Source organism: Balaenoptera musculus, chromosome 2, assembly GCF_009873245.2.
Source record: "Balaenoptera musculus isolate JJ_BM4_2016_0621 chromosome 2, mBalMus1.pri.v3, whole genome shotgun sequence".
NCBI lineage: Eukaryota > Metazoa > Chordata > Mammalia > Artiodactyla > Balaenopteridae > Balaenoptera > Balaenoptera musculus.
In genome coordinates, this window is record NC_045786.1 from 33093049 (window position 1) to 33103196 (window position 10148).

The 10148-nt window shown below is 41.9% G+C and overlaps 1 pseudogene; it reads left to right on the forward strand.

Annotated features, from left to right (window-relative positions):
• The first annotated feature begins 228 nt into the window (after positions 1–228).
• Positions 229–9600, forward strand: LOC118889798 (annotated as a pseudogene).
• The last annotated feature ends 548 nt before the right edge of the window (positions 9601–10148 follow it).

Consider the following 10148-nt stretch of genomic DNA (forward strand, 5'->3'; position numbering starts at 1 on the left):
CAGGTTGTATTAGAAAAGATAAGAGGTTAAGACGATTCTTTGAAATAAGGGGCTCTGCAGGTATAGAGAATGCTGTGTCATTTTCCTTGCCCTCCCTGTGCCTCTGGAGGGCAGGGGCTGGGAGGAGGCTACCAGAGGTCAGCGGGAGAGTGGTTCGGTGCACGCAGTCCCAGCAGAGGTTCTCACAAAGTGCCTCTATGAAAGATAGCCCGTAAGTGGGCATCTGGCATGCAGAAGGCACTGACGGCCAGGTTACGCCAGCACCCACTCAGGTGAGCTTTGTCCTTTTCCTCCATTGTCAGAACTTTCTGAGCCAGAAGAAAGGAGCAAGGGAAGTGAAATACCACACCGAGACCTCTCCCCACTTCCCCACGAGTGGAAGAAAGAAACAAGCATGGAGTTGGATGAGAAAGTTAACTTTTGATATAAGGTTGGACTGAACTTTTTGAAACCTGAGAATGGAACTTCTTTTTATATCTGAAGGGTGATCCAAAAACTAGAGGATCTGCCCAAAATATGTTCCTGCACAGGAAAGGGAGATCCAAAAGATCTAAAGAAAAAGAAGAGAACTATTTCTGGATTGTACTTAACCTGGGTTGAGAGTCATCCCTGAAACTGAATGCAGCCTCTAGTCCTCACCAGATGTTAGCACCCGGTGGACCAGGAGGCATGTGGGATCAGAGAACACATCTGGGACAGGCTGCACACCTGCAGAACACTCCTGGCTTGAGGGGTTTATACCTCTTCCACCCTACATGGCTCTGGTGTCAGAGGTCAGCTCCACCAGGTGAAACCTATTGCACCTGTAGACAACTGGACATACTGCCCATGGCTGACAAGAAGGGCATTCCAATTTAAGCTGAGCTGCTTGCTCCGTGTCTGTCTCTGATATTTACCTATTCCCACATTAGACTTATCTCTAAACATAAGACTTTAGATCTCTGTAAAAGTTTTCCTATAACTTTAGCATGCATAAGAACCCACTGGGGTGCTTGTTTACAATGCAAATTTCCAGTCCCCTATCCCTCGAGATTCTGATTTAGTAGGTGACCTGTAGAAAACAGTCTGAAAAACAGTGCTCTAGAAAACAGTGCTGTCTAACAGAACATTCTACGGTGTTGGAAATGTTTTATCCCTGTGCTTTTCGATACAGTAGGCACTTGATATGTGGCTAGTGTGACCAAAAAAGTGAATCTTAAATTTTATTCAGTTTTAAACAATGTAAATTTAAAGAGCTACCTGTGACTAGGGCCGCCGTCCTGAACAGCACTTTAAAAAGCTTAGGGCTTTGCTATTCAGAGTGCACAGCAAACCAGCAGCAGCACCTGAAGGTTTGTTAGAAATGCAGAATTTCAGGTCCCACTGTGGACCTACTGAATCAGAATCTGCAATCTAACAAGATCCCCCAGGCGGGACTTCCCTGGCGGTCCAGTGGTAAAGAGTCCACGCTTCGAGTCCCCGTGCGAGCCACGCCGCCACCGCCTCCTCCAGCCGGAGCCAGTGGCACAGGTTGCGCTGCCGTGAAGTGGTTCTCGCAGCCGTGGCGGCGGCACCGGACCGAGCCCGGGGTCCGCGCTGGGTGAGGAAGCCCGAACTCGCAGAGGGGAATCCCTCTCGCTTCACCCCAGCCCCTGGCTGCACCCGCGGTGGGGCGGGGACGCTCCGCCAGCCCGCGAACCGCAGAGGCGGTGGCCACGACCAGACCCACACGTGCGCCTCCTGGGCAGGAGGAGGAAGTAGCGAACAGGGCACCCCGCATCTGGAGGGGACAGCCACGCGCCCCGCCCCTGCGTCTGGAGTGAGAGAACTCCGAGCCTCCCACCAGGCAGAGCGCGGAGGAGCGGACTGTGCACCCCGGGACCGAGGAACCTTGCACTCCTGACCCCTTGGCAGTGGCCGTCCGGGCCCAGCGGTGGGCACTGCGTGCAGCTGCACCCAGCCTGCCGCCCAGGCAGGGGCGCCAGGGCGGGGCTGACCTGCCAACAAAGTTGCGGACAGCGTGGGAGACGCCAGCACCCCCTTTCGCCATCTCCAGCTCATGGACGAATGATTCTGCCTGTCTCACCAAGGATTGATGCTACAGAGTAAGGAAACTGCTCAAAGAACTCATGCAAGTGGAACTTACAGCTTCCTTGATCAGACTCAACATTCAGACATCAAAGTAGACTGCAATACCTGTGTGGAAATAGAGGACAGAAAGCTGTGTGGAGGACAGGCTCTTGGTGCTACAGCCAGGCGTCAGGGCTGTGCCACTGAGGTGGGAGAGCCAAGTTCAGGACACTGGTCCACAAGAGACCTCCCAGCTCCACGTAATATCAAATGGCGAAAATCTCCCAGAGATCTCCATCTCAATGCCAAGACCCAGCTCCACTCAACGACTAGTAAGCTACAGTACAGGACACCCTATGCCAAACAACTAGCAAGACAGGAACACAACCCCATCCATTAGCACAGAGGCTGCCTAAAATCATAAGGCCACAGACACCCCAAAACACACCACCAGACGTGGACCTGCCCACCAGAAAGACAAGATCCAGCCTCATCCACCAGAACACAGGCACTAGTCCCCTCCACCAGGAAGCCTACACAACCCACTGAACCAACCTTAGCCACTGGGGACAGACACCAAAAACAACGGAAACTACGAACCTGCAGCCTGCGAAAAGGAGACCCCAAACACAGTAAGTTAAGCAAAATGAGAAGACAGAGAAACACAGCAGATGAAGGAGCAAGGCAAAAACCCACCAGACCTAACAAATGAAGAGGAAACAGGCAGTCTACCTGAAAAAGAATTCAGAATAATGATAGTAAAGATGATCCAAAATCTTGGAAATAGAATGGAGAAAATACAAGAAACGTTTAACAAGGACCTAGAAGAACTAAAGAGCAAACAAACAGTGATGAACAACACAATAAATGAAATTAAAAATTCTCTAGAAGGGATCAATAGCAGAATAACTGAGGCAGAAGAATGGATAAGTGACCTGGAAGATAAAATAGTGGAAATAACTACTGCAGAGCAGAATAAAGAAAAAAGAATGAAAAGAATTGAGGACAGTCTCAGACACCTCTATGACAACATTAAATGCACCAACATTCGAATTATAGGGGTCCCAGAAGAAGAAGAGAAAAAGAAAGGGACTGAGAAAATATTTGAAGAGATTATAGTTGAAAACTTCCCTAATATGGGAAAGGAAATAGTTAATCAAGGCCAGAAAGCACAGAGAGTCCCAAACAGATAAATCCAAGGAGAAACATGCCAAGACACATATTAATCAAACCATCAAAAATTAAATACAAAGAACAAATATTAAAAGCAGCAAGGGAAAAGCAACAAGTAACACATAAGGGAATCCCCATAAGGTTAACAGCTGATCTTTCAGCAGAAACTCTGCAAGCCAGAAGGGAGTAGCAGGACATATTTAAAGTGATGAAAGAGAAAAACCTACAACCAAGATTACTCTACCCAGCAAGGATCTCATTCAGATTTGACAGAGAAATTAAAAGCTTTACAGACAAGCAAAAGTTAAGAGAATTCAGCACCACCAAACCAGCTTTACAACAAATCCTGAAGGAACTTCTCTAGGCAGGAAATACAAGAGAAGGAAAAGACCTACAATAATAAACCCAAAACAATTAAGAAAATGGTAATAGGAACATACATATCAATAATTACCTTAAATGTAAATGGATTAAATGCTCCAACCAAAAGACATAGACTGGCTGATTGGATACAAAAACAAGACCCGTATAAATGCTGTCTACAATAGGCCCACTTCAGATCTAGGGACACATACAGACTAAAAGTGAGGGGATGGAAAAAGATATTCCATGCAAATGGAAATCAAAAGAAAGCTGGAGTAGCAATTCTCATATCAGACAAAATAGACTTTAAAACAAAGACTATTACAAGAGACAAAGAAGGACACTACATAATGATCAAGGGATCAATCCAAGAGGAAGATATAACAATTGTAAATATTTATGCACCCAACATAGAGCACCTCAATACATAAGGCAAATGCTAACAGCCAGAAAAGGGGAAATCGACAGTAACGCAATCATAGTAGGGGACTTTAACACCGCACTTTCACCAATGGACAGATCATACAAAATGAAAATAAATAAGGAAACACAAGCTTTAAATGATACATTAAAAAAGATGGACTTAATTGATATTTATAGGACATTCCATCCAAAAACAACAGAATACACATTCTTCTCAAGTGCTCATGAAACATTCTCCAGGACAGATCATATCTTGGGTCACAAATCAAGCCTCAGTAAATTTAAGAAAACTGAAATCGTATCAAGTATCTTTTCCAACAACAACACTATGAGACTAGATATCAATTACAGGAAAAAATCTGTAAGAAATACAAACACATGGATGCTAAACAACACACTACTTAATAACCAAGAGATCACTGAAGAAATCAAAGAGGAAATCAAAAAATACCTAGAAACAAATGACAATGAAAACACAACGACCCAAAACCTATGGAATGCAGCAAAAGCAGTTCTAAGAGGGAAGTTTATAGCTATACAAGCCTACCTTAAGAAACAAGAAACGTCTCAAATAAACAACCTAACCTTAAACCTAAAGCAATTAGAGAAAGAAGAACAAAAATACTCCAAAGTTAGCAGAAGGAAAGAAATCATAAAGATCAGATCAGAAAAAAATGAAAAAGAAATGAAGGAAATGATAGCAAAGATCAATAAAACTAAAAGCTGGTTCTTTGAGAAGATAAACAAAATTGATAAACCATTAGCCAGACTTATCGAGAAAAACAGGGAGAAGACTCAAATCAATAGAATTAGAAATGAAAAAGGAGAAGTAACAACTGAAACTGCGAAAATACAAAGGATCATGAGAGATTACAACAAGCAACTATATGCCAATAAAATGGACAACCTGGAAGAAATGGACAAATTCTTACAAATGCACAACCTTCTGAGACTGAACCAGGAAAAAATAGAAAATATGAACAGACCAATCACAAGCACTGAAATTGAAACTGTGATTAAACATCTTCCAACAAACAAAAGCCCAGGAGCAGACGGCTTCACAGGCGAATTCTATCAAACTTTTAGAGAAGAGCGAACACCTATCCTTCTCAAACTCTTCCAAAATATAGAAGAGGGAGGAACACTCCCCAACTCATTCTACGAGGCCACCATCACTCTGATACCAAAACCAGACATGTCACAAAGAAAGAAAACTACAGGCCAATATCACTGATGAACATAGATGCAAAAATCCTCAACAAAATACTAGCAAACAGAATCCAACAGCACATGAAAAGGATCATACACTATGATCAAGTGGGGTTTATCCCAGGAATGCAAGGATTCTTCAATATATGAAAATCAATCAATGTGATACACCATATTAATTAACTGAAGGAGAAAAACCATATGATCATCTCAATAGATGCAGAGAAAGCTTTCGACAAAATTCAACACCCATTTATGATAAAAACCCTCCAGAAAGTAGGCATAGAGGGAACTTTCCTCAACATAATAAAGGTCATATATGACAAACCCACAGCCAACATCATTCTCAATGGTGAAAAACTGAAACCATTTCCACTAAATCAGGAACAAGACAGGGTTGCCCACTCTCACCACTATTATTCAACATAGTTTTGGAAGTTTTAGCCACAGCAGAGAAGAAAAAGAAATAAAAGGAATCCAAATTGGAAAAGAAGAAGTAAAGCTGTCACTGTTTGCAGATGACATGACACTATACATAGAGAATCCTAAAGATGCTACTAGAAAACTACTAGAGCTAATCAATGAATTTGGTAGAGTAGCAGGATACAAAATTATGCACAGAAATCTCTTGCATTCCTATACACTAACGACGAAAAATCTGAAAGAGAAATTATGGAAACATTCCCATTTACCATTGCAACAAAAAGAATAAAATATCTAGGAATAAACCTACCTAAGGAGATAAAAGACCTGTATGCAGAAAATTATAAGACACTGATGAAAGAAGTTAAAGATGATACAAATAGATGGAGAGATATACCATGTTCTTAGATTGAAAGAATCAACATTGTGAAAATGACTCTACTACCCAAAGCAATCTACAGATTCAATGCAATCCCTATCAAACTACCAATGGCATTTTTCACAGAACTAGAACAAAAAATTTCACAATTTGTATGGAAATACAAAAGACCCCAAATAGCCAAAGCAATCTTGAGAAAGAAAAATGGAGCTGGAGGAAGCAGGCTCCCTGACTTCAGACTATACTACAAAGTTACAGTAATCAAGACAGTATGGTACTGGCACAAAAACAGAAATATAGATCAATGGAACAGGATAGAAAGCCCAGATATAAACCCACGCACATATGGTCACCTTATCTTTGATAAAGGAGGCAAGAATATACAGTGGAGAAAAGACAGCCTCTTCAATAAGTGGTGCTGGGAAAACTGGACAGCTACATGTAAAAGAATGAAATTAGAACACTCCCTAACACCATACACAAAAATAAACTCAAAATGGATTAAAGACCTAAATATAAGGCCATACACCATCAAACAGAGGAAAACATAAGCAGAACACTCTATGACATAAATCACAGCAAGATCCTTTTTGACCCACCTCCTAGAGAAATGGAAATAAAAACAAAAATAAACAAATGGGACCTAATGAAACTTAAATCTTTTGCATAGCAAAGGAAATCATAAACAAGACGAAAAGACAACCCTCAGAATGGGAGAAAATATTTGCAAATGAAGCAACTGACAAAGGATTAATCTCCAAAACATACAAGCAACTCATGCAGCTCAATATCAAAAAAACAAACAACCCAATCCAAAAATGGGCAGAAGACCTAAATAGACATTTCTCCAAAGAAGATATACAGATTGCCAACAAACACATGATTGAATACTCAACATCATTAATCATTAGAGAAATGCAAATCAAAACTACAATGAGATATCATCTCACACCGGTCAGAATGGCCATCATCAAAAAATCTAGAAACAATAAATGCTGGAGAGGGTGTGGAGAAAAGGGAACACTCTTGCACTGTTGGTGGGAATGTAAATTGATACAGCCACAATGGAGAACAGTATGGAGGTTCCTTCAAAAACTAAAAATAGAATTACCATATGACCCAGCAATCCCACCACTGGGCATATACCCTGAGAAAACCATAATTCAAAAAGAGTCATGTACCAAAATGTTCATTGCAGCTCTATTTACAATAACCAGGACATGGAAGCAACCTAAGTGTCCATCAACAGATGAATGGATAAAGAAGATGTGGCACATATATACAATGGAATATTACTCAGCCGTAAAAAGAAACGAAATTGAGTTATTTGTAGTGAGGTGGATGGACCTAGAGTCTGTCATACAGAGTGAAGTAAGTCAGAAAGAGAAAAACAAATACTGTATGCTAACACATATATATGGAATCTAAAAAAAAAATGGTTCGAAGAACCTAGGGGCAAGACGGGAATAAAGACGCAGACCTACTAGAGAATGGACTTGAGGATACGGGGAGGGGGAAGGGTAAGCTGGGACAAAGTGAGAGAGTGGCATGGACATATATACACTACCAAACGTAAAATAGATAGCTAGTGGGAAGCAGCTGCATAGCACAGAGAGATCAGCTGGGTGTTTTGTGACCACCTAGAGGGGTGGGATAGGGAGGGTGGGAGGGAGGGAGATGCAAGAGGGAAGAGATATGGGGACATATGTATATGTATAACTGATTCACTTTGTTATAAAGCAGAAACTGACACACCATTGTAAAGCAATTATACTCTAATAAAGATGTTTAAAAAAAAAAGACTCCATGCTTCCACAGCAGGAGGCACGGGTTCGATCCCTGGTCGGGGAACTAAGATCCCGCATTGCCCGCCGCGCAGCCCCCAAAAATAAATAATAAATAAATTAAAAAAAAAAAAAAAGATCTGCAGGCAATCGATAAGTCACTTTCGAGAACATTTTGGTGCCTCATTGAGATCTCCCATTCCTGAACCACCTGCTGTTAACACAGCTCTCTTATTCTAGATGCATTCTAATAGCCAACTGTATAATGATCTAATCTAGCTCTTACCCAGAATATGGGATTCTGATGTAACTAGAATTATTGGTCTAGAAGAAATGAGGTGTGTGTGTGTGTGCGTTGAGAGAGAAAGAGGGAGAGAGAGTTATGAAGGGAGGTTGTAGTCAAGTTAGAAAGGGTCCTAGATGCTAGCCAGGGGTTTACACCTTATTCTTTGGGCAACAGAGAACCATCAAAAGCTGTTAAGCAGGCAAGTGATATAAGTAGAGTTATATATTTTACGACGATAACGCATGGAAGCGTGGAGGATGGAGTGGAGGAGGTGGCTCGCCACACAGGTATCTCCATTGTCCGCTGGGTCTTATATCAATATTAAGCATTACTACAGGGAGTAGCACTGGCTACCTTATCTTCTTGTTAGATTTGAGGAACAGCAAATATTTAGGACTTATAGGATCTATCTATTCTCCAGCATCAATGTCCACAAGTATCCAACCCAAATCTTCAGAATAATATAGTACTCGTTATCTCTGTTCTTGAGAGGAAATAAACACTTATTGCATTTCAATCCTAAAGAGATTATTTCTCAGTGATAAACCAAATGTTCACCATTTTTAATAGTGAACTCCTTGGGATCTGATTCACCACTGAAACAATTGTTTACTTCTAAAGTATGATTTTTAAACATATCATTTTAAGACTAAAAGTATAGGTAGGGACTTCCGAGGTCGCCGGCGTTCCGGAGCCCAGACGCAGCCTCTGAGTCGCCCCGCATCTTCTGTTCGGTCAGCGTCGTGAGGGTCTCGCCTGGGCGTGTCGTCCGCGACGCTCGTTCCGTTGTACACCTGTGCGCTCGTCCCGCCGGCCGGCCTGCGGAGCTCCCACCCGTGTCCCCAGCGGGTCCGGGCACCGCCTCGATGGCGGCTCCGCCGGACGCGCAGGCTGGACCGCAGCCCGCACCCCGAGCTGACGGCGTCATGAGGCACCTGCCGTACTTCTGCCGCGGCCAGGTGGTGCGGGGCTTCGGTCGCAGCTCCAAGCAGCTGGGCATCCCCACAGCTAACTTTCCTTAACAAGTAATAGATAATCTTCCAGCTGATGTATCCACTGGCATTTATCATGGTTGGGTCAGTGTTGGAAGTGGAGACGTCCATAAGATGGTGGTGAGCATAGGATGGAACCCATACTACAAGAATACAAAAAAGTCCATGGAAACTCATATCATGCATACTTTCAAAGAGGACTTCTATGGGGAACTTCTCAATGTGGCCGTCGTCGGCTACCTCAGACCAGAAAAGAACTTTGATTCTTTAGAGTCACTTATTTCAGCAATTCAAGGTGATATTGAGGAAGCTAAGAAATGACTAGATTTACCAGAACATCTGAAACTCAAAGAAGACAATTTCTTCCAGGTTCTTAAAAGCAAAATAATGAATGGCCACGGATGGAAAAGCATCTTATTTATTCATTCACTGTTTTCTAATATTTTACTGCTCATAACTCTACAGTCTCATCTTGGTTATATTTTAAAAATCAAACATTTTCCTACAGCTGTGAATTAAACAGTACAGTGTAGTTACCATATTATGTTCCAACTGTTCAATTAAACCCATCATGTTACAGTACTAAAAAGGCTCATTTTAAAAATCAAGATTCTTTTTTATGTAATATGCTGATTAAAATGTACACTCGAAAGGTCTTAAGTGTTTTTTAACTTAAGATGTGTACTAGTATTGTAATTTTCCAAGTAAAAGTGTCCCTAAAGGCCACTTCCTATAAGATTTTCCCCAGTAAATGATGAGGCAAGCAATTCTAAGATCTTTCACAAAATATCTATTCATCTAAAATGGAGAGATGAATCCTCCTGCCTATACAAACAAGCTAGCTATTAGAGGGTGGTCGGGGTATGCTACTCTTAGGATTTCAGAGTGTCTTCAAACTGAAATCTCAATGTTCTCAGTATGAAAAACCTCAGATCAGATGCTTATATTGTAAGGAAAATGCTATTCGCCCAGTAAACCCAAAAAAGCAAATGGATGAAATGAAATATATATAAATATGGGTAACAGGCAAGTCACTAGTTTGAGATGAGAACTATAATTCTCATGGT